Source organism: Macaca mulatta, chromosome 1 (assembly GCF_049350105.2).
Source record: "Macaca mulatta isolate MMU2019108-1 chromosome 1, T2T-MMU8v2.0, whole genome shotgun sequence".
Classification (NCBI taxonomy): domain Eukaryota; kingdom Metazoa; phylum Chordata; class Mammalia; order Primates; family Cercopithecidae; genus Macaca; species Macaca mulatta.
In genome coordinates this window covers 136,828,558-136,851,938 of record NC_133406.1, presented here as the reverse complement: position 1 = coordinate 136,851,938, position 23,381 = coordinate 136,828,558, and the positions used below count along the sequence as shown (strand labels likewise).

Genomic DNA, 23,381 nt, shown 5'->3' with positions numbered 1-23,381 from the left:
CAGTAATGGGATGGCTGGGTCATATGGTACATCTAGTTCTAGATCCTTGAGGAATCGCCATACTGTTTTCCATAATGGTTGAACTAGTTTTAAATGTTGCATTCTAATTCCAAATGTGTCTCTAATGATCTCTTAAATGAACTTATCTTAAGTAAATTAAATAGTAACCAAGAGCATTTGTTTGGTAAACACAGTAAGTGAAGGATATTAAATAGAAAGTAACACATATGGCCATCACTAAATCAAAAAAAATAAAAAATAAAAACGCAGAGCTGAAGTTTTTGAAGCTATAAAAACTATACATAATTTTTGAAGGTTTAATTTTAAAAGACAAGCTGACTTTTCTTCCTTTCTTTCTTCCTTCCTTTTTCCTTTCTTTCCTTCCTTCCTTCCTTCCTTCCTTCCTTCCTTCCTTCCTTCCTTCCTTCCTTCCTTCCTTCCTTCCTTCCTTCTTTCTCTCTCTCACTCTCTCTCTCTCTCTCTCTCTCTCTCTCTCTCTCTCTCTCTTTCTTTCTTTTCTGAGACTGAGTCTCACTCTGTCACCCTGGCTGGGGTGCAGTGGTGCAATCTCAGCTCACTGCAACCTCTGCCTCCCAGGTTCAAGTAATTCTTCTGCCTTAGTCTCCCGAGTAGCTAGGACTACAGGTGCATGCCACCACGCCTGGCTAATTTTTGTATTTTTAGTAGAGACAGGCTTTCACCATGTTGGCCAGGATGGTCTTGATCTCTTGACCTCGTGATCCTCCCGCCTTGGCCTCCCAAACTGCTGGGATTACAGATGTGAGCTACTGAGACCGGCCTAGCTATGACATTTTAAAAGTACCCTAACTATTGGTAAAAGGGATAATAATTGATGTTGAACAAAAGTAATGAAAATCTGAGTAGGTTGATAACTCTTATGTGTGATCAATGGTCTTCAGCCAAAGACCACCAGAAACACACTTATAGTTGAACAAGTTAGGGTTATAACTTTTTGCAGTGAGAAAGAAGGGATAATATGGAGAATTATAGAACTTTGCAGTAAGGGGGTGTTAGTAAGGACTTTGCTTAGGTGATTTGAAGGAGGGTCAAGCATTCTGGACACAGGCCCTAGCAAAGATTTCATGACAAAGATGCCAAAAGCAATTTCAACAAAAATTGACAAATGGGATTTAATTAAACTCACAACCTATAACCAAATACAGTAAAAGAAAAGCACAGTAAAAGAAACTATCAACAGAGTAAACAGTCCACTCTGTGAGAATGAGAGTAAATATTTGCAAACTACGTATGTGACAAAGGTCTAATATCCAGTATCTTTAAGGAACTTAAACAAATTAACAGGCAAAAAGCAAACAACCTCATTAAAAAGTGGGCAATGAACAGAACTTTTCAAAAGAAGACATATTCCTGGCCAATGAGCATATGAAAAAATACTCAACACCATGAATCATTAGAAAAATGGAAATCAAAACCACAATGAGATACTATTTTACACCAGTAAGAATGACTATTACTAAAAAGTCAAAAAATAGCAGATGCTGCCAAGGTTGTGGAGAAAAGGAACTCTTATACCCTGCTGTTAGGAATGTAAATTAGTTCAGCCATTCTGGAAAGCAGTGTGGCGATTTCTCAAAGAACTCAAAACAGAATTATCATTCAACTGAGCAATTCCATTACTGAGTACATACCCAAAGGGATATAATCAACCTATCATAAAGACACATGCATGCATATGTCCATCATAGCACTGTTCATAATAGCAAGGACATGGAATCAACCTAAATGCCCATTAGTGGTGGACTGGATAAAGAAAATGTGGTACATATACTCCATGGGAAATTATGCAGACATAAAAAGGAATGAGACCATTTCCTTTGCAGCAACATGGAAGAACTTGGAGGCCATTATCCTAAGTTAACTAATCCAAGAATAGAAAATGAAATATCATATGTTCTCATTTATAGGTGAGAGCTAAACATTGAGCACAAAGAAGGGAAGAACAGACACTGGGGCCTACTTGAGAGTGGACGGTAGGAGGAGGGAGAGGGAGAAGATCAAAAAACTATCTTTGAGGTACTATTCTTATTACCTGTATGATAAAACGATCCACATACCAAACCCCTGTGACACACAATTACCGATATAACAAACCTGCACATGTACCTGTGAACCTAAAATAAACTTTAAAAAGTAATAATGTTAAAAAAGCAAATGAAAATATGAGTAACTTTTAACTTGAAGTTATACTTTTGGCAAATTATCCTCAGGAAAACCATAGCATTTTTAAAAATAGCCAAATAAAATTTCAAAAACAAACTAAAAATCCAATAATAGAACTCCTGGTTAAATACCTAACAGAAGAGTCATTCTGTGAAACCACTACCTATTTATGATGGAGTTTAGAATATGCTACCTCATATAGCACCTTGGTATTTGAAGGAACAGCAGAAGCAGGAGGGTCACTTGCACCCCTTCTCCCACTCTGCTCCCCTGCAGCAGGCTGCAAAACTTACCTGACTTTCCTTCAAAGTGAGTAATAAGGCTCTCATTCCAAAAGGATCTTCTCTATACTTGGAGGAAAGGAATGTTCTCATGTCTGAAGGCACAGAGATGCCAAACAGAATCTGAACAAACGTGTCTTGCTGTTTCCCCCAGTTTTTTACTAGATTATACCCTTTTGTCCTCCAATCATAGTTCCTCATGGCTGACCAGAAAATACACAGATTTTTCTTGTTTATTTGGGTCTTCATTCCAAAAGGCATGAATGTGATTTTAATGTCATGTAAAACTTACATTAAATAAATGTATATGTTTTTCTCTTGTTAACATGCCTAAAAGGTCTCAACTATGCACCTGGCAATGGGTAAGGAAAGAAGATATTGCTTTTCCAAATATGCGTGTGTGTGTGTGTGTGTGTGTGTGAATGTGTACCAGATAAAAATTGAAAATATATACAGTAAAATGGTAATGATAATCATCTGAATAGTAGGATGATTGTTGATTTTTACATTCTCCTTTATATACAAATTTTTCAAATTTTTCTGTTACAAATATATGTAAGACATGAAGATATCTTCCTCCAAAAAGAGTGCTCAGAAGCAATAAATAATATGGGGAATAAGAACAAAGAAAAAATCGTGTTCACTTTATTCACAATTTTATAAAAACCATTTCATTTTGAATTTGAGAGAATTACAGAGTTGACAAATCAGAGTACCCATTTCATACAGAATGTCATAAGGACTAAAAAAATGGGTAAAAAGCTTGATAGTGCCTGATACATAGTAATAGAGTAGGCACCCAATCAATGAGCTCCAGTTGAACATTTTAGACGGGATGACAATATCCACATTCTAGTGGGCAGGCTTTGGATTCCAGCTGTCTTGAGCATGTCCTTCAGCCTCTCTCAGCCTCAGTTTCCACATCTATAAATTAGGAGTAGGAAATATCTACATGTAGTTTGTCAGATACTTAAGAATTAAATTTTATAATGTATTCAAAGACTAATCCCTAAGGCTGAATGACTAAATAAAGTCTCGGAGAGAGCAAACCTCTACAGCCCTGACAAAAAGCATGGTTGAGAGATGAAGACTGAGTGTAGTTGGGGTACACAGAATTAAGGGAGATGTTTTTAAGACAGGAGAAATTGAATACATGCATTTATTTTTTGAAGGAGACAGCAAAGAGCAAGAAAAGGAAGCCAAGAAAAAAAATGGTAATTTGTGAAACAATATCCTTGATGAAATGGGAGTGGATGGAAATTAAAGCATAAGAAAGGTATTTACCTAAGTCATCTTTCCCTGTGATACAGGCAGTAAGGATGGGTATCAATATGGAAGACCCAAATATTTGGGAAAAGATTTTCATGGAGTATCCCATCTTGAGTAAGCTTCCACCTAAAACTCGTAGAATATTCATTTTTGATCCACATATTTATAAGTATCTGCCATCATTATTATTGTCATTTCCTGTTATCCATGGTATATTAGAAAAGTATCCATACCCTTTTAGAAAGCATTTTTCTAAAAGGAAACTTAGAAAGATACTTCATTAAGTAAAAAAAAAAAAAAAAAAAAAAAAAAAAAAAAAAAAAAGCAAAGAAAGAAAGAAGGTCTTTGCTTGAGTAGTGCCTTATCCAAACACCTTACCCCAAAGTTATTTATATGTTCCAGCTACCTTCACACAATTAAGCCTCAGTAATTTGAATTCCCACTTCATATAAATACTGTTTAACACAAGGTATGTGCTTGTTCCCTGAATACTTTGAATTAACATCTTGAACACTAATTTTTTAAGTTCCATAAAAGAAATATTTTTAAGGTGTTTTTGGCAGGTGCTTTGGCTAGCTTCACTGAATCTATTCATTAATACAAGACAGCATTTTACACTGGTTGCAGACAAAACTGAAGGTAAACCTTACTGGATAAATATTCCTGTTTACTTGTCATAGTAAATTATTTTATTTATGGTTCAACTAGTTCACTATACACAATAGCTTTGTGTGGTAAATTAATAAATAACACATAAGAGCCAGGATAGATGGCAGTACTGTGTTAATGACAATATAACACTGTGAATTCTTAAAGTGAATTATAATATAATCTAAGTATCTAGTGGCAATTACCATTTTCATCACCATCATCATTTTACTTTTATGTAGAATATAAGTTTCTTCTAGAAAATGCATATGAACATACTTCATATCTAGTAACTACTTTGGTATGTCCCCTATATGTCAAGGTTCTCCAGAGAAGCAGAACCAATAAGATGTGTATATGTTTGTTTGTGTGTGTGTGTGTGTGTGTGTGTGACAGTGTGTGTGTGGTGTGTGTGTGGTTTAGATCAGTGTTCTGTCCAGGCCTTCAACTGATTGAATAAGGCCCATGTACATTACAAAGAGCAATCTGCTTTACTCAAAATCCACAGATTTAAACGTTGCTATTATACAGAAACACTCTCACAAAAGCATCTGGAATAAGGGTTGATCATATATTCGGGCTAAATGGCCCAGCCTCTACAATTCTCCTTAAATGTAATCAATTTTAGTGCAACATCAAATTTGAACTTGATTTATACTCACCTGTGAGAAAGAGCTGAGTGAAATAAGTCACTAACAGAAAAGAACATGCAAAAAAACTGTCAGGTACCCATCCCTGCCTCAATCACATCTGCTATGCCTAACAGATAAATCATGTGCAAGCCATGCTACCCCTGCCTGCTATTGATCTCAGCTTCACTCTCCAATGTCCACTCCTACTAGGGAAAGACACACAATATTAGTTCGCCTTCAGCTTTCAAAAATGCAGCAGGTAGTATTCTATCATATATTTCTTCCAACTTCTCCCCTCCCCTCTTCTCCCCTCCTCTCCCTTCTTCTTGTTTGTGGTCCCCAAACTCACTTTGCCTATGTCTGAGAGTGAAAAACACTTGAATTGCTTGCCACCACCGTCTTTGGTGACATATATTTGACATCTAATGTCTTACACAGTTGGGAGTAGGGTAAGGAAAACTAGCCTAGTCTGGCAAGGCAATAATAGTACCAAACTCATGACAATTTCTAGACAGGAGAATGCAGACAGTAAAATTATATTTTTTACTCAGTGAACAAGTGCATTAACAAACATATGTTAATTTTACAATTTTTAAAAATATCTAATTAAAAAATTAGGCCACCTAGAGTAATTCAAATGAATAGGATATATATCTTGCATTTTTATGACATACATTTTATATAGAGTATTAGCAATGGCTTAAACAAGATAGACATTTATTCTCACATGAATTAAAGGCCCAAGCTAATATGGTAGCTGTGCTATACAAAGTAATCAGAGTCAGCCTTCTTTTATCCAGTGTTTTGCTCATCTCGATTTTTAAATGGCTTACTACCACCTATCCAAATTCTGGATAATAGTAAAAAGGTAAAAGAGGAAGAAGTAGCATTTTCCTTTCCTTTAAGGTATTACATACAAGTGGCAGAGATTATGTCTTCCAACATCCTGTTGTCCAGTACACAAATTCACTTAGCTTGAAGGGAGACTGGGAACCCTCTTCTTTAGTCCAGATGGCCTTTTGAGAAACTACATGAAAAATGGAGAAAAGAGAAGATGGGACATATATATGCAGCAGTATTGACCACATACCTAAACTTCAATTTAATAATTATGTAGATGTATACACGTATACATGTGTACATGTGTATGTATACCTATGTAAATATTTAGAGGAAGAAGTAGGTAATGTTATTTATCAGTTAAAATTAATTAAAATTGTGACCATCCATCTGTTAACATGGTGATTTAATTTAACTCTGTGAATAAGACATTCTGGATTCATTTTGATTAAGGAAATTTCTCTTTGGATACAAATAAACTGTAATTGATTCATTAGTTACATGAACAAAAAAATATCTTCATAGATGAGTATCAGTGCTTGCCACAGTCATTCTTGTAACAAACCACCCTGCAACTGAGAGGCAAAAAATAACCACCATTGATTCTCCCTCATAAATCTGTGTGCTTACTAGAGGCTGGCTGATTTAGGCTGAGTTTTGCTCCAAATTGTAAGTTAGATCCAAGTTCTCTTGGTGTGTTTTTCTTGGACCAGTTGGACTAATCGGTTACCCAGGACATGTTTTGCACATGACAATAACAAGTCCAAGGGTAGGCTCAACTGTTGTGTTATTTTTCAGGCTTGTACTTGTGTCATGTCTGCTAATAGTCCATGGGCCATTGCAAGGCATATGTCTAAGTCCAGAATTAAGAGCTGAAATACTTCCTTTACCTTGACACATGACAAAGGTGTAGACATATGTTACTATCACAAGGAAGTAAAAACTGGGACAAGTCAGTCAATTGACTATAAGATCTTATTGAATCATTTCAATGTGAATGTAATTTCACTTTGCATGTTAGACTTAGTCCCTTAAATTAATTTATTTATCTGATACTATTTAGCTACTATGGTATCAAGGCACAGATGTTTTTTCCAAAATTTTTGAGATATTTCCAGCTGCACAGAAAGTTAGTCTGGTGAAAGATTACAACAAAGTAAAAAGCAATCTTAGTATATTGTGGTAAAATCAGTGATAAAGCTATGGAGAGAATAATTACAAAGATATGAGAAGAGGCATCTATTCCAGCATAGAAAAAAAAGAAAGAAAATCCAGAAGATTTTCTGAAAGGAATGTTTTTAAAATGTCTCTAATTTTTGCTGGGGTGGGTTGGCATCACACTTTTGCCATTCTTCTTATGGAGCCAACAGCTGGCCAAGATTATTATTCTCGTGGTAATGGCAAAGAGCTGGAGGGTAAGGATGCATTCACAAAAACACATTGTGTCTTATCTTCTAAAATCTTATTGGCTAAAGCAAGTCACATGACTGAGCTCAACATCAAAGTGTAATGAAGGAAGAGTATTTTCTTGTGTGTATGGGTGGAATTAAAAGGTTACATGGCAAATAATTTCACAAAGGGGTTAAAGCAAATAATTAAATCCACCATACAGGTGAAAAAATCACCAAAAACCTAATTTTCTATAAATATTGAACTATTTATTTACATTTCCAGTATATATATGCATATGTATATACATATATGTATACATATGTGTCATGTATACACAGGTTGGACATCCCTCATTCAAAGTTTCAAAATCTCAAATGGTCCACAAATAAAAATTTTTGAGCGTCGACATGAGGCCACAAGTAAAAACTTCACACTTGACTTCATGTGACATGTTACAGTCAAAACACAGTCATACAACATAAAGTTTATTCATCATCCCCAGGGGAGCAAATACTCTCCCAATTCCCTTCAGCCATGATATATCTTTTCTGTACATGCCCAGATTTCCTTATGCATGCATACCCACAAACAGTAATAAAATGGGAAGTGCCAACAGCAGGTTTCCATGATGTTCCACATGGGGCCAAGACTTACAAGCATTATTCACTGTGATCTTCTTTATTGTTTATAATTCTCTTCTAAGTGAAAATACTATTCAAATGTCAAAAAGACCCGTGGATACCCACATTGGTAGCAGTGATAAAAAAAAAAAAAAAAAAAAAGAGGAAGCATTTATGTTTCCCTATAGCACAGAAAATCAAGCTGTTAGAGAAATCAGATGGTGCTGGAAGTGTGAATATTCTTACAGAAGAGTATGGTATGGTAAGGATAACCATATATGACCTGAAGAGATAAAATAATAAATGCTTGAAGTTATGTGCTGAAAGTAGTGAACAGCAGCTAATAAAAAAGAAAAGCACTGAATAAAGCTAAAAAATGAAGATTTCAGTTGTGTATTGAAACAGTGCATCTATCAGCATCACAGTGAACACAGGCCGCTTAATGTTATGCTGATCAAGAAACATGCAAAAATTCATTACGATTACCTGAAAATTGAAGAGAACTGTGAATATTCAAGAGGCTGGTTGAATAAATTTAAGAAAATACATGACATTACACTTTTAAAGATTTCTAGAGATAAACTCTCTGTTGATCACAAAACAGCAAAGAAATTCAATTCATTAATAAGGTTGCCAAGGTCACTGCTGATGAAAATCTAATGCCAGAACATGTCTAGAATGCTCAGGAAACAACTCTGTTTTAACATTATTACCCCAGAAAGATGGTGGCTACAACCGAGGAGACGGCCCCTACAGGAATTAAGGATGCCAAGGACAGAATAACTGCTAGGATGTGCTATTATAGCAGATGTGCATATAGGTAGACTTGCGTGATAGGCAAAAGCTTTTGTCCTCACTGCTTTCAAGGAGTGAATTTCTTGCCAGTCCATTATTATGCTAACAAAAATGCATAGATCAACAGAAGTATCTTTTCTGAGTGGTTTCACAAACATTTTGTACTAGTGGTTCATGCTCACTGTAGGGATGCTGGACTAAATGGCAACTGCAAGATTTTGCTATTCTTTGACAATTGTTCTCTCATCCTCCAGCTAATACTTTCATCAAAATAATATTCATGTCATGTATTTTCTTTCAAAGTTGACTTCATTAATTCAGCCATGACACCAGGGTCTACATAGATCAATGAACAGTAAATGCAAAAGCACTTTCTTGAACAACATGCTAGCAACAGTGAAAAGAGGGCTGGAAAAGTTTTTGATAGGCTTTAGCATGAAGGATGTCTTATATTCTGTTGCCAATGCTTGGAAAATAGTAACTAAAGACAGTTGTGCATGCCAGGCACAACCTCTGGCCTGTGACTACGTTAAATGATGATCATGAACTAGGTGGTGACTTTGAAGTACTTCCATGTCAAGTGAAAAAGAAAATCTAACTTCCTTACATATGTAAAAAAATACAGCATCAGAGTCTGACAGTAAGCTGGAAGAAGTGGATATTGAAGATATTTTGAACACTGATAATGTGGCTCCAATTGTTTATTGATTGACTGATGGTAAAGTAGCCAAAACGATTCTGAATCAAGGTGATCATGATAATAGTAACAATGAAGATAAGGTTAACACTACAGAAAAAGTACCTACAGACATCATCATAAAAATGTGTATGGGCTTGTTGAAGGACTAGAGAAGCATACAGTCATAACAAAAAAAATGATGTCAGTTTATAAAATAAAAACGGGATATCTAAAGCAAAAAACACTGTTAATGAGGCAGATGTATCTGAAGAAAAAGCCCTCATCCCAAAGACTCACTTCTTGGTCTCTCATCTGCTTCTAATATTTCTTCTCAACTTAAAAAAAATACAGTGTACAGTAACCTATTAATCAAAATGCAGAATTGTCGATAGAGACTGAAAGCCTGCAATTGTTTGTTGTTGCTGTTGTTTAATAGCTGATACAGGTAGTCTGCTGATGCTACTGTGCTCCTTAGTTACCTTGAACATTATTACTTTTTTTTTCTTTACTGTATTAATGGTATGCCTTTATTTTTTACTATTAAGTATCTATGTGAAAATAAGTGTAAGAAAACAATTGTTTATTGGTAGCACATAAATTCAGAGTCAAGGATAATGATGATGGCAACCAACCACAGATTGTCCATATGGGTGACTGAGATAGTGACACCTTTGTTTTCTGATGGCTCAGTGTATATAAACTTTATGCACAAAACTATTAAAAATATTATATAAAATTGCTCTCAGTTATATGTATAAAGTATATATGAAACATAAATAAATGTTATAAACTTTGGTCCCATCCCCAGGAGGCTTCATTATGTATATACAAATATTCCCAAATCAGAAAATAATCTAAAATCTGAAACACTTCTGGCCCCAAACATTTTGGATAAGAGATACTCAACTTGTGTGCGTATATACATATACATATCTTATATACTCCAAACCAGTGAGGTAGATACATATCTATTTTGTATCTATAACAGTATAAGAACGCAAGAGAAAAGAAATTAAGATAGCAGGTAACAGTGGACAAAAGTAGTACTTGATTCGTGAATATTTACTTTTCTGATATGTACTTTTAACATGAAAGAAAAAATACAACACATGAATATACTTAAAGCACACTTGGACAGGGTAAATTAAGATGCAAATTGTTTTTTTTTTTTTTTGTTTGTTTCACCATCTTTTGTACTAACTCTGTGTTTATTTAGAATTTTCTAATTGGAAAAGCCCTAATGAGATGATTCTCAGGCTCTCTTTGGTTTTTACTTAGCAGAAGTGAAGATTTTCAATAATTTGTTGTCTTATTCTTCTTTTATTAAGATGTTCTTGATTCTAATGACTGTAGTTCTAATTAGCTCTAGTTGAAGACTTTCAACTAGAAAGTTGTTGTCTCCTTTTATTAAAATGTTCTTGATTCTTAGGACTGTAGCTCTAATTAGCTGTAGTTCTATTTCTTTTGTAATAAATTGTATCTACTATAAAAAAGTACAGTTGGACAAGTCAATGAAGATTTTCAACATTGTCGTTGTTAGGTATTCTATAAAAGTATCTGCCAGCAATATTCTTAAATTGAAACATTTGATGTGAAAATTGGATATGATTACTTAATAATAATGAATATGAAAATCCAAACGTGACTGAATATACTTAGTGTCAAATTTAACTATAAACTTTAGTTTTCAAAAAAATTTTAAATTTTATAACAACACAGTAACAACCAAGCATTATTAAATTAAGGCAAAGTTGATTTATTCATTACAACAATAGTAGCTAATATACACTCAACTCTAATGGGGCACTTTACATAAATTATTTCATTACATTCTCACAGAACTTCATTAGCTCACCATTATATTATTTACATTTTGCAGATGAGGTTCAGAGGAATAAAGTAATCTCTTAGTATCACAAACTAATAATAAGAGTTTTTTCTTACCCATTTATACTATCTGTAGCTTCATGTATTAACCATACACATATATGTTTTTCTTTATCAACTATTTTAAATAATCCTGATTTTTATACTAAATTATAATACTAAATTCTTATACTAAATTATGATTGTTTTATTCATTTATTCAATAGATATTAATTGAGCAGGTACAGTGTGCAAGACCTTTTTTAAGGATGAGGACGAAGACATACATAAGGAAGGCATGTTCCAATGCCTTCATGAATCTTCCAACCTCGTATGTTTAACAAACACTGACTGACTGGATGGCTTACTAACGAAAATGGGCCTGCCCATCATTCTTCAAATTTCCATTTCTAGTGTTTGCTTGAAATCCACAAAACAGAGGCTTTTAGAATTGTTCATAAACTAAAGATATGAATTTAAATAAATAACCAATTAAATCACTTATAAATAAATCAATCAGTAAGGATTATTTTGATTTCAAGTGACAGGAAACTTAACAAAGTTGGAGGACAGGAAAAAAAAAAAAAAAAAAAAAGACACTGGCTATCATATGGGTAAAGTTATTCCCAGGACAGAAAGTAAACTTGACCATAATACATTTTCAGGCTCTACTCTCTTCAGAGACTCTGATCTTAGGCCATCGTCTCTCCTTTAGCAAAATATCTTCCTACTTTCAAGATACTGGTCATTTCAAGTTCAGTGTTGAAAAGAGGATCTGTCTTGGAATTTTCACCACAGAAGCCCTGAAGTGTACTCTGATTGGATCAGCAGTCCTGATCACTACCAGATCATGACTACTTCAAGCCAATATGAGTTTAGCCTTGAAGTAGGGTGAGGTAACCCAATTCAAACCATGTTTGAGAAATGGCAGGGTAGGGAGAAGTTCTGCATATATGGGATAAGCTTTATTGCATTACTTTTTTTTTTTTTTTTTACGTTTATTTGCACTGCTCAGAGACTTTTGCCAATTATTTATTTTTCTTTCTACGCTGTATTTTATATAGGATAGGCTGCTAGTTTGTTTAATCGTAGGTAATTGTGGTGTTACTGAATAACTATACTGACCAAAATCTTTTATTTAGCAAATATTGACTAGATGCTAGCCTTATATTGGTTAAGTATGCCATAAAAATTACCAAGAATAGTATAAGATATTGTTTTTGTTCTTAAGAAATAGTTATTCTCTGACTTAATTAAACACAATAAACAATCTAGCTAAGATTATCTAAAACTTGCTATCTAAAAGTAGTTAAAGCTTTTTAAATCTTGACAGAAGCAGAAGAAAGCTTTAAGTTTGTGGGGTGTTTTTTCATTATTTTCTGAATGTAGAAATAATTTAATGAGTCTTTGGTTAAAAAAAGCAAAGCAAAGATGCTAATTTGGGATAAAAAATGTAAAAAGATGAAGAGTTACCTATTTTGTATAATGTTGTAAATACTTTCTTTACCGTATGAGAAGTTGCATTAATGTTGCTTGCTTCTTTTATAAGAATAGATCTTAGTTAAATTTAGATTAAGACAATGTCTCTCAAAAGTATTCATTTTGCAGAGATATGATATCTGTCTCCTTTGTCTGCCTATCCTTATTCAAAGAGTTACACACAGGAATAAATCAAAACAAGACACTAGATAAAAGTGAGAAGGTAAAATTTGAGCGTAAGCAAATGGAGAGATTCTTTAGGAGCAGGACTGAGGTTGCTGGAGCCCAACCTGGATTATTCAGCTGTAATTCCCTCACAGGGTATTCTTCCACATTGGGAAATTTACCAGTGTAGAATGATACTGTGTCCTAGTGGGTATACCTTGTTGAATATTCCCTGGTGGTGCTTTTTATACAAGACCTATTCATATTAATAGGAGTCAAGGTTTTTCCAAAGGCAGTTGGAATTCCAACTGTCATTGGAAGGAAGGAAATTTGTGATGGAAAGTAGGGATTTGGAATTGAGACTTGAACATCTAGGAAAATAAACTTTCTCAAAGGCATTCCTTTTTAATAAGAAGCGAATTCTATAAGCAGAAAGTAAAGAGAGAAGGGGCCAATGGGTTACCCATGTGACACCAAAAAGGACTTAACTATAAACTCTGGGAGTATTCATACCTAGTTTCAAGCTTTATTTTTAAAGATGTATTGAAACTTTCTTCTATTATTTCCCATGTTTAATACATTACTGTTAAATGCTGAGGTAAAGGAGGGAGAAAATTAAGGAATGAACCCACATCCATATTTGAAACACGATTGCTACACCCACCAAAAAGTGGCAGAGGAGGGGAATGTAAAGCAAGAAAAGTAGGGAACTCAAAAGGCAATCAGCAACCCACACAAATTTGTAGGACATATAAGCATTTGGGGGTAACTTGGTGACATTAGAAGTGAAGATCATTTTGCAGACTAAGCCTTCTGAAATCATACAGAAGAGAAATTTAGATTACTTCTGAAGAAGTATAAACCCACAGGTAGATACAACAATATAATGTCACAGAGGCACAGATACATAGATGCACAGTGTTAGGCAATGTCAGAATCCTATAAAACATGATTTAAAGAACAACATATAATCACACAAAAAAGTTAACTAAACATTGCTAACCATTACAAACCAATATGAATGGTAATGCTGAGTTCAATTTTTACAAATATATATGAATAATATAGGAAGAGAAACGAGTAGAAGGAATTATACTAAGTTGTTAGAAGATTATCAGTAGTTGTTAGGGTTACATTTTTTTCTTTTGTGAATCAGTACAGAATTTCAACAATAACTATGTATTACCTTTTGTTAACAGTAGTGTACAATTTCAACTAAGTTATAATCATAATATAAAAAGTGAAACAGTGACAAAATCTCAGATATTTGCAGGATAATATACAGTTTAAAAATGTACTTTGGATAATGCCTTCTCATTATATTAGATGATGTCATTAATACCCTCTCAAGTTGGATATAAAATAAATTTATGAGTCAGATTTGAAAGGGAAGTTGGAAATGGGGTAGGAAAAATAAAGAAGAAGTAGAAGTCAATGCAAGTCTCCTACAAGTCTTCCATAATACAGGAAATCATTGTCAATAAATGTTTACTTGTACATTGAATCATTTAACCTGAGAGAGTCTATCAGTATGTTTGAATCCCTGACAACATTGCTAATGGTAGCATCTCAGCTATGTTTGGGTTAACTTGGAAAAATATCAATGCCAGAATAAATTAATATTTATTTTAAGACATTCTAAAAAGTAGAATAAAGTAACAGATAATCACTTTAAAAATTTTTACTGTAAGTTCCAGGATACATGTGCAGAATGTGCAGGTTTGTTAAATAGGCATATATGTGCCATGGTGGTTTGCTGTACCTATCAACCCATCAACTAGGTTTTAAACCCCACATGCATTAGATATTTGTCTTAATGCTCTTCCTCCCTTGCCCCCCACCCCCCGACAGGCCCCAGTGTGTGATGTTCCCCTCCTTGTGTCCATGTGTTCTCATTATTCAGCTCCCACTTATGAGTGAGAACATGTGGTGTTTGGTTTTCTGTTCCTGTGTTAGTTTGCTGAGAACGATGGTTTCCAGCTTCAATCATGTTCCCACAAAGGACATGAACTCATTATTTTTTATGGCTGCATAGTATCCCATGGTGTATTTGTGCCACATTTTCTTTATCCAGTCTATCACTGATGGACATTTGGGTTGGTTCCAAGTCTTTGCTATTGTAAATAGTGCTGCAGTAAGCATACGTGTACATGTGTCCTTATAGTAGAATGATTTATAATCCTTTGGTTATATACCCAGCAATGGGATTGCTAGGTCAAATGGTATTTCTGGTTCAAAATCCTTGAGGAATTGCCACACTGTCTTCCACAATGATTGAACTAGTTTACACTCCCAACAATAGTGTAAACGCGTTCCTGTTTCTCCACATCCTTGCCAGCATCTGTTGTTTCCTGAGTTTTTAATGATCACCATTCTAACTAGTGTGAGATGGTATCTCATTGTGGTTTTTATTTGCATTTCTCTAATGACCAGTGATGATGAGCTTCTTTTCATACGTTATTTGGCCACATAAATGTCTTTTTTTGAGAAGTGTCTGTTCATATGATTCATCTACTTTTTGATGGGGTTGTTTTTTTTTTCCCTGTAAATTTAAGTTCCTTGTAGATTCTAGATATTAGACCTCTGTTATATGGATATATCGCAAAAATTTTCTCCCATTCTGTAGGTTGCCTGTTCACTCTGATTACAGTTTCTTTTGTTGTGCAGAGGCTCTTTAGTTTAATTAGATCATATTTGTCAATTTTAGCCTTTGTGGCCATTATTTTTGGTATTTTAGTCATGAAGTCTTTGCTCATGCCTATGTCCTGAATGGTATAGCCTAGGTTTTCCTCTAGGGCTTTTATGGTTTTAGGTTTTACCTGTAAGTCTTTAATACAACTTGAGTTAATTTGTGTAAAAGGTGTAAGGAAGGGGTCCAGTTTCTGTTTTCTGCATATGGCTAGCCAGTTTTCCCAGCACCATTTATTAAACAGGGAATCCTTTCCTCATTGCTTGTTTTTGTCAGGTTCGTTGAAGTCAGATGGTTGTAGATGTGTGGTGTTATTTCTGAGGCCTCTGTTCTGTTCCATTGATGTATATATCTATTTTGGTACCAGTACCATGCTGTTTTGGTTACTGTGGACTTTTAGTATAGTTTGAAGTCAGGTAGTGTGATGCCTACAGCTTTGTGGTAAAGCAATCAATGCAATAAGAATAGCTGACTATCCTTAATATACATGCACCCAATACAAGAGTACCCAGATTCATAAAATAAGTTCTTAGAGACCTACAGAAAGACTTAGATTCCCACACAATAATAGTGGGAGACTTTAACACTCCACTGTCAATATTAGACAGATTGAGACAGAAAATTAATAAGGATATTCAGGGCTGAACTCAATTCTGGACCAGTGGGCCTTATAGGCATCTACAGACCTCTCCATCTCAGATCAACGGGACATACATTCTTCTCAGCACAACATAGCACTTATTCTAAAATTGATCATATAATTGGAAGTAAAACACTCCTCAGCAAATGCAAAAGAATAAGAATCATAACAGTCTCTCAGACCACAGTGCAATCAAATTAGAACTCAGGATTAAGAAACTCACTCAAAACCGCACAACTACATGGAAAGTGAACAACCTGCTCCTGAATGACTACTGAGTAAATAATGAAATGAAGGCAGAAATAAAGAAGTTCTTTGAAACCAATGAGAACAAAGATATAACATACCAGAATCTCTGGGACACAGCTAAAGCAGCATTAAGAGGGAAATTTACAGCACTGAATGACCACATCAGAAAATGGGAAGGATCTAAAATCGACACCCTAATATCACAATTTTTTTTTTTCTTTTCTTTTGAGACAGAGTCTCGCTCTGTCGCCCAGGCTGGAGTGCAGTGGCTGGATCTCAGCTCACTGCAAGCTCCGCCTCCCGGGTTCACACCATTCTCCTGCCTCAGCCTCCCGAGTAGCTGGGACTACAGGCGCCCGCCACCTCGTCTGGCTAGTTTTTTGTATTTTTTTAGTAGAGATGGGGTTTCACCCTGTTAGCCAGGATGGTCTCGATCTCCTGACCTCGTGATCCACCCGTCTCGGCCTCCCAAAGTGCTGGGATTACAGGTTTTAGCCACCGTGCCCGGCCCTAATGTCACAATGAAAGGAACTAGAGAAGCAAGAGCAAACAAATTCAAAAGCTAGCAGAAAACAAGTAACAACTAAGAACAGAGCAGCACTGAAGGAGATGGAGACACAAAAACCCTCCAAAAAATCATTGAATCCAGGAGTTGATTTTTTGAAAAGATTGACAAAATAGACCACTAGCAAGACTAATAAAGAAGAAAAGAGAGAAGAATAACATAGACACAATAAAAAATGATAAAGGAGATATCACCACTGATCCCACAGAAATACAAACTACAATCAGAGAATACTATGAACACCTCTACACAAAATAAAACTAGAAAATCTAGAAGAAATGGATAAATTCCTGGATACATACACCCTCCCAAGACTAAACCAGGAATAAGTCAAATCTCTGAATAGACCAATAACAGGTTCTGAAATTGATGCAGTAACGAATAGCCTACCAACTAAAAAAGCCCAGGACCAGACGGATTCACAGCCAAATTCTACCTGAGGTACAAAGAGGAGCTGGTACCATTCCTTCTGAAACTATTCCGAACAATAGAAAAAGAGGGGCTCCTCCCTAACTCATTTTATGAGGCCAGCATCATCATGATACCCAAACCTGACAGAGACACAACAAAAAAAGAAAATGTCAGGACAATATTCATGATGAACAGCGATGTGAAAATCCTCAATAAAATACCAGCAGACTGAATCCAGCAGCACATCTAAAAGCTTATCCATCACGATCAAGTTGGCTTCATCCCTGGGATTGAAGGCTGGTTCAACATATGCAAATCAATAAACGTAATCCATCACATAAACAGAACCAATGTCAAAAACCACATGATTATCTCAACAGATGCAGAAAAGGTCTTTGATAAAAGTCAACACTGTGTCATGCTAGAAACTCTCAATAAACCAGGTATTGATGGAACATATCTCAATAAGAGCTATTTGTGACATATCCATAGCCAGTATCATACTGAATGAACAAAAGCTGGAATCATTCCCTTTGAAAATGGGCACAATAGGATGCCCTCTCTCACAACTCCTATTCAACATAGTATTGGAAGTTCTGGCCAGGGCAATCAGGCAACAGAAAGAAATGAAGGGTATTCAAATAGGAAGAGAGAAAGTCAAATTGTCTCTGTTTATAGATGACATAATTATATATTTAGAAAACCTCATCGTTGGCCGGGCATCGTAGCTCACACCAGTAATCCCAGCACTTTGGGAGGCCTAGATGGGCAGATCATGAGGTCAGGAGATTGATACCATCCTGGCTAATATGGTGAAACCCTGTCTCTACTAAAATTACAAAAAAAAATATAGCTAGGCATGGTGGCACGTGCCTGTAGTCCCAGCTACTTGGGAGACTGAGGCAGGAAAATCCCTTGATCCCGGGAGGCGGAGGTTGCAGTGATCCGAGATCACATCACTGCACTCCAGCCTGGGTGACAGAGTAAGATTCTTTCAAAAAAAAAAGAAAACTCAACCCCAAACCTCCTTAAGCTGATAAGCAACTTCAGCAAAGTCTCAGGATACAAAATCAATGTGAAAAAATCATAAGCATTCCTATACATCAATAATAATTCCTATACATCAATAATAGACAAGCAGAGAGCCAAATCATGAGTTAACTCCCATTCTTAATTACTACAAAGAGAATAAAATACCTAGGAATACACCTTACAAGGAACATGAAGGACTTCTTCAAGGAGAAATACAAACCACTGCTCAAGGAAATTAGAGAGGACACAAACAAATGGAAAATAATTCCATGTTCCTGGATAGAAAGAATCAATATAGTGAAAATGGCCATACTGCCCAAAGTAATTTGTAGATTCAATGCTATTCCCATCAAGCTACCATTGACTTCCTTCATAGAATTAGAAAAAAACTACTTTAAATTTCATATGGAACAAAAAAAAAAAAGGGCCCGTATAGCCAAGATAATCACTTTTCTTAATAAGAAGATGTACTAATGTATGAATGTTTGTATCCTGCCCAAAATTCTTATGTTGAAATCTTACCTCCCAAGGTGATAGATAATATTGGGAGATGCGGCTGTTGGGGTGGTGATTAAGTGATGAGTGGATTAATGCTCTTATGAAAGAGGCCCTAGAGAGCTGCCTTGCCCCTTCTACCATGTGATGACATAGTGAGATGGCATCATCTTTGAATCAGGAAATGGTAAAACTCAGCAGATGCCAAGTCTGCTGGTGCCTCAATCTTGGACTTCTAAGGCTCCAGAACAGTAAGAAATAAATTTCTGTTGTTTATAAGTTACCTAGTTTATGGTATTTTGTTATACCAGTTCAAATGGATCAAGACAAGAGGAAAAGAGGGAAAAAGTATTTTAGCAGTTGTAAGAAAAATAACCACATTTCTTTTATTCTATGACACATCAAGGCACAGAAAAAAATATTAAAAAATAGTTAATTTTTTAGCTCTATTTTATTCAGTAGTTAACTTTCAAAAAGAAAATAAGGATTTTTTGTAAATATTGCTGCACTAAAAACAATCAGCACCATATTAAAGGTACTATTATTTATGTTTGTTTACATGCCCACAATTTTAATGTATTTTGGTAAATTTAACTTGCCAAAGCATATATGTACATTTAACCAATTCTAAGAAATTTATATTTATAAAGATAATTGTAATAATTCAATAAGATGATCATTTAAAGATTGATTATCTAATTTATAGGTTACTTAACACTCTTTTTTGTTCCTTTATACCAGGAGCCTTTTGATAATTTTGCTAAACAAAGGTGAAGCTGGACAGGTACAATAGCATTGAGCCAAACAGTTTCTTTTTCCAAGATGGTACATTGAGAGTTTAAAAGAATCAAAAGGGATATATACTTCACATCGATATAGGGTGGCTAGTAATCAGAAAAAAAGACAAAGTTCTTGCTCAAAAAGGTTAGCTTATGTCTTAGCCAAAATCAAAACATATTTTGGAACTGGCAGGTAAAAAGTATGATTTTGAAAGACGTGGGAAACATATGTTGATAAAGAATACATTAAGAGACCTTTTTAAACATTGCTTTTTAAATAGAAACAAGTGAATATAGTAACAAAGGGTCAACAGCATGACAGTAATGATAAAATGCATCACTATACAAAAGATGAGATCCCTGGGAGGGTAGAGTACCTAATGAAATGAAAAAAAAAATACAGGAAACTATTATTTTTAAGTAAATGTTTATCATCCTACCGTTCTATAAAAACACATACACAAAATTTTCCCCTATTTAGGGCTACTCTTCAGTCTCTGGTCTTAAAACATTTTGCCTTGGCTAGGACAAACTTGCCATCTAGCGACAACGACTGGTAACTACAGAATATGAAAATAGGCCCAGTGCACTCAAACATACGTGCACGCATGATCTCAAAACTGAAACCAGCTTTTTATAAAAAAGTTCAAAGAATATTTATAGAGCACATATTATGAACTGTGGCTTGAAGATAAAGTGATGGATAAAAATTAATATGGCTCCCAAAAGTCTAGTGAAGAAGATAGATAATATTCAAATAATCACCAATTAAATGTAAAAATAACAAATATAACAACTTCTATAGCACTCTGTGCCACATTAATTCACCTGATACTCATAAACCTGTGAGGTATACATATTATTATCTCTATGTTATATATTTGAACATTGAGGAAGATAGATTAAGTAACTTCTCCTACGTCACATAACAGAGCAGGTATATAAGTCTCAGATATTTTGACTCTCGAATCTGTGATTTAGCCACTTCTGAATATAAAATTGAAAGTCTAATAGTGTGATAAACACGAGCAAGGTAACTATATGAGTGGATAACTTCCATTCATTCATTCATTCATCTGTTTATTCACTCATTCAAAAAGTACTTACTGCATACCCATAATGTGCCAGGTACTACTTTTGGCAGGTGAACAAAGTAGCAAACATGACAAAAACTCTTACCTCATAGACTTTCTAACACACGCATGCGCGCACACACACACACTTACACACACACATTAGTATATATTTCTAGGCTGCTATTTTGCAAGAAATTAATAAGGCAAGGTTAAGTTATTAGTGTTGGCTAGGTGAGGAGAAATGCTATTTCCAGAGATGGCATGAAAGTCCTCTCTGAGGAAAGCACATCTGCATAAAAACTGAATAAACATGAGGGATATGAGCATCTGGAAGAGGAATGTTAGAGAGAAAAAGGACATTTGAAGAGATTCGTTTTTTTAATTTTATACCCCCCACTACCGCTGCTGCAAGAATGACTAATGGGGAGTGCTCATGAAGCAGAGAAATAGGACATAAGACGATAGAAATACCAAGAAAGGCTTTATATGGCAAGAGAAGGACTGTAGGTCTTACTCTAACTGTGACGGGAAGCCAATTAAAGGTTGCAAACAGGAAAGTAATGTGATGTAATTTATGTTTTTAAAAATCACATGAGCTATTGTGAGGAAAACAGACTGTAAAGTGCCTAGAATGGAAGCAAGGAAACTAATCTTGCTATTAGTTTGCTACGAGTCTATTGGAACATTCCAGGTAAGAGAAAATTATGAAGACATATGATGAAATCTAAAAGTCAACCAAATTACATTTTCCAATAATTATAATAAAAAGGAAACTATATGGGTCATAACAAGCCAAAGAGTTTACTGAAAATCAAATGAAAGGTCACATTTCGATGAGAATCAAGAAAATCATTAGCTGTGTGGCATATGCAGCATATTTGAGTATAGAAAGACAAAAATATGTGGGTGTCTTTAAGAAAGTACAGTTTACCTTCTGTGTAGCATAAGGTGAATGTAAGGGTGAAACATAAAGAGTCAACTAGATAGAGGGACTTAAAGGATTCAGGAGATAAAATTTAGGCTCTGCTTTATTTTATTTCTTTACTCTCTTAAGCAGCATTCAGCCCTATACCAACTCAGTTACATGCTGGTTTCCATCTACTGTGATATAAGTCTTTTTAATACCTTTGAGAATGCTGGGCACAGAACATGTTATTTAGGCATGACTAATAAATCTGCTGAAAGAACACCAGACTATGACACATCTATGGTCTGACAAAGGTAAGTTTATCATTTTGCAGCAGTAAAAAAAGACTACACAATTGATGGGGCACTTTGCCAAAACAGATGAAGGAAGAGCCAGTATTCTGATTCATTTAAGAGTAAGGTAGGGTTTAAATAAAATGGACAGTTATTTGACAGGCTGAAAGAACAGCCTGGCTGTATTAGCATCAAGCCTGGACTAAGAAGTGGGTATAGGGTTCTCTTTCCTTGAACACTACAAAGTTAAGATGACTGTAGAATCTTGTATCTGAAAAACATTATCTGCAGCTTTGCTCCTGGGTGGAAAATTGAGGCTGCTTCTCTGTGTTAAAGTACCCACATAGCTTAGCTCCTCAGGCAATAGTGGGGTGTTCCTGTCTCACTAACATAATTTCAAAAAGCAAACTTTCTGATAGTTTGTAATTTTTACAGAACCAAGTTTTTCAATGCTGTCATTGGAATTAATTAACAAAAGAAATCATTTTATGCTTTTACACCATATAGCTTTTAATATATTTTATTAAAGTTTAATTTTAATACCTTGGTTTTGCTGTGAGTCAGGAGCATGCCTGTGTTGTGACTGAATAAGGAGGAGAGCAGAGGAACTTAGAGAGTGAAGTGCGGGAGAAATTGTCATTTGGTTAGGCCACTTGGAAGTTAGTACTAAGAAGTATGAGATTTTCTGGAAAATAATTGACATCTAGACCAGCAAATCACTGTATGAGGTAGCTGGACTCTCTATGTATATAGGCCCCACTCAAGAGGTTTATCTGTTGGGGTGAATGACTCAAAGGGGTTAGAGACAGGAACTGAAGAAGAATCATAAGTGGTCAACCAGCAAGTATATTACTGATATCATGAAACTATATGGCATAAATGCTACAGGGCCCTCCAAAGGACAACTACGGTGACCTGCCTTGATAGGACATCAACAGCAAAGACAGAACTACTTTTCCTAGTGGATTCTAAAGCAGAAACACAAAGAGATGAAGAAAATGAAAGAAAAGACTACATCATCTTCCCCACCATAAGTTCCCTGAGCTTAGAGAAGGGTGTATGTTTAGAAGTGAGATTAGTATTAAAAACTGAACTGAAAGAGAATCTTAATTATAAATAATAGATTGTTTTAAGATAAAAATAAATAGGAATGCCAAGGGTGATTGCAGAGGAAGGAGATCCAATAAAGCATGGTGAAGTTGTAAAATAAAGAGTTTGTCTTCGGATTTTCTTTCGGTAGCACCATTAGGTCCAGCTAATTCAACCTTTCAGCATCTGTATACAGATGCTTTTATTTGTATATGATAGATTTGAAAAGCAGAATTACTGGATCAAAAAGTATGTTAACATTTTCCCAAATAAATATTAAGATTTACT

The 23,381-nt window shown here is 35.1% G+C and overlaps 1 long non-coding RNA gene across 3 annotated transcripts in view; it reads right to left on the bottom strand.

Moving 5' to 3' along the window:
• LOC114671420 (uncharacterized) overlaps window positions 1–23,381 on the bottom strand; it is a 167,849-nt gene that overhangs the window by 136,020 nt on the left and 8,448 nt on the right. For all 3 annotated transcript variants that reach the window (XR_013412548.1, XR_013412547.1, XR_003721427.2), the window contains exon 2: window positions 5,950–6,059. This is a non-coding gene — a long non-coding RNA (uncharacterized LOC114671420). The remainder of the gene's footprint in view (window positions 1–5,949; window positions 6,060–23,381) is intronic.